Here is a 3662-nt window from a genome sequence, read left to right on the forward strand (position 1 = left end):
ACGGACGCCATTTTATATGTATGTGTATGTACTTTTTGTGTGGAATCATACCTATACAAACATACATACATACATGCATACGTGTGCGTGTGTGGGCGTGCGTGCGTGTGTGAGTGTATGTGTGTATATTTCGTACTTGCACGATATTGATAATGCCGCTAGTATATATGTGTGTGCGTGTACGTGCATGTACGTGTGCATGCGTCTATGTATGTAAGTAATATTATTCACACACACACACAGACATACATATTTGTAAGTATATATCTAAATGTATATGTTTGTTTGTATATACATACATACATATATATGTATATATATATATATATATATATATATATATATATATATATATATATATATATATATATATATATATATATATATGTACACACACACACACACAGATATATATGTGTACGTATGTTGTAAGTACATAGACGCGCACATAGACTCATATATATATGTGTGTATATGAGGCGGGAGTTCTCTGTATGTAGTGTTTGCTGATGTACATCTCAAGAATGACTGCATCTATGTCTAACACGTCTGAAAGTCTGTGTGAGTCAACCAGAAGCTTTAGAGACGTCTTTCTTTGGTTCTTCATAAGTCCATGGCCAAATATAGGCATAAAGTGTTACATACTAGCGTCTGTCTGGTGTCTGTGATTTTGTTCTGTTTCTACGTGTATATGTGTGCAATATGGTGTGCTAATATGTATATGTAGGTATATGTATATATATATGTGTATGCATATATATATATATATATATATATATATATATATATATATATGTGTCTGTCTGTGTGTGTAATGTCCATATATATATACACACACGCACACGCACACACTTATATATACGCATATATAAGTATACCTATATATAGATATGGGTATATGTATGCATACATATATATATATATATATATATATATATATATATATATATATATATATATATATATATATATATATATATATATATATATATATATATATATATATATGTATATATGTATATACATGCATATATATATATATATGTATCCAGATATATGTATACATACATATGTATGTATGTATGTATGTATGTATGTATGTATGTATGTATCTATCTGTCTATCTATATATACATATATATATATATATATAAATATATATATATATATTTATATATATATATATATATATATATATATATATATATATATATATATATATATATATATATATATATATATATATATGGTGGTTGTCTACTCCTTATGAAGAGTCTGACCACCTCCTGTACCTACACCTTAGAACCATCATGGCATCTGATGTGGCTTTTTAAACCAGACAACGTTCTGAAAAGATACCCACATAGATTGCACATCCGATTCGGACCACCAAGTTTACCGATAAGTTATGACCTCTGTAAATCTTAAAATGTCTTTTGAGGCTTCCGTTGCATTTGCAAACCTTCTGGCATATACTGCATTCAAATGTGTGCACAGGTATATAGGCAGAATAGTTGGTGGTGGTTCGTTTTCCATGGGTTCGCAAATGAGATTTGAACCCAGCAAAGACAAACATGGTCTGTCACAAACTCAGAAACTGCGCACATAAAAAGGTCATTGTCATTGACCTTCTGGATCGTAACAGTTTCCCTTAGATCTCTTTTGAGTCCTACATGCGTTATCCTGGCCTCTTGTTCGCAACTATCTGCCTACCTGCCTCCCTATCTAATTACCTCCCTACCTACCTACCTCCCTCCCTTCCTCCCTCCATACCTACCTACCTACCTACCTACCTACCTACCTACCTACCTATCTACCTACTTACCCACGTACCAACCAATCTATCTATCTATCTATCTATCTATCTATCTATCTATCTATCTATCTATCTATCTATCTACCTATCTATCTATCTATCTATCTATCTATCTATCTATCTATCTATCTATCTATCTAACTATCTATCAAATCTATCTATCTATCTATCTATCAAATCTATCTATCTATCTATCTATCTATATATCTATCTATCTATCTATCTATCTATCTATCTATCAAATCTATCTATCTATACCTGCTTATCAATTTATTTGTATGCATGACCTGTAATGCGTGTACTTGAATGTGTGTGCATGTGTATAGCTGTGCGCGTTTGGACATAACATCGCTGTTTAATGTAAGACCGTTACCCATTCCAGAAGGATAACTTTAACCAATCAGTAGTATATAGACCGATATAATATGTACTGAAGACGACATGATCAGCTAAGACTAACTTGAGGTGATAACCCTGCATGGACGCCGTCCAGTGATTGCAAGTGTTAGCGGTTAAAATATATATATATATATATATATATATATACTTTCATGTGCTTACTCCGGTATATATATATATATATATATATATATATATATATATATATATATATATATATTCATATTTATTTAATGTATATATACACATACACGCACACATATATATATACATGTATGTGTGCGTGTGTGTGTTGTGTATGTATCTACTGACAGACAGACAGACAGACAGACAGACAGATAGATAGATAGATAGATAGATAGATAGATAGATAGATAGATAGATAGATAGATAGAAATATAGACACACGTACACGTAGGTATATATGTTACAGAATGATTAATCTGTATTGTGCAAACCTTTGAACTTGTTTGGAAACAGGTTCTCAAGGAGCATCGTATATGTAAACTTATCACATATCATATCGCACACCCCACCCCATCCACACACACACATACACACACACGCACACACACACACACACACGCACGCGCATGCATCTACAGTGATGTATAAGCATGCGTGTAAGTGTGTGTGCATGTGTGTGTGTGTACGTGCGTACTTGAATCATGTTTGATAAATGATATCAAAAATAACAAAATATAATAATAGCCCTCGATACAGATCTAGAGTAATGTAATAGTATTCTTTACGCAAAACGAGTAAACGTACCGTGGAGGCTCTGCCCGTTTTTCGTCGTCTGACGCCTCCTCCTCTCTCCTCTTGTTCACGTTCAAATTAAGAAAATTTGGACACTTGCCAAAATATTCCAAATTTTTTTGAAAATTTATTCAAATAGACAAGATTAAGTGGAAACTGTAGGCCCGATAGGGAGATATAAGATCGCATAAACCAGGGAGGTCCCCACGATATACTGTCTGTTATTACTTAATGAATGCAACTGTAGTTTTTCTAATTCACTTACCGTCCTGTTGAGAATATTAAAGTTATAAACAAAAGCGGTGAGCTGGCAGAATCGTTAGCCTACCGGGAAAAATGCTTTGCGGTATTTCGTCTGTTTGTACGTCTTGAGTTCAAATTTCGCCAAGGTTAACTTTGTCTTTAATCTTTTCAGAGTCGATAAAGTAAGTACCTGTTGAATACTGGGGTCCATATAATCGATTACATTCTCTCCCGAACTTTCTAGCCTTGTGCCAAAATTTGAAACCAACATTGAAATTATAAACGCATTACAGGACAGCCAGTGCATCGATGCCCATTATTTTCTTATTCATATTCAGATCTTTTAGGATTAATGGTTTCAAATTTTGGCACAAGGCCAGCAATTTCGGGAGAGGAAGATAATCGATTTCACCGACCCTTGTGTTCAGCTGGTATCTATTTCATT

This window comes from Octopus bimaculoides, chromosome 16 (genome assembly GCF_046866305.1).
Source record: "Octopus bimaculoides isolate indiv1 chromosome 16, ASM4686630v1, whole genome shotgun sequence".
Classification (NCBI taxonomy): domain Eukaryota; kingdom Metazoa; phylum Mollusca; class Cephalopoda; order Octopoda; family Octopodidae; genus Octopus; species Octopus bimaculoides.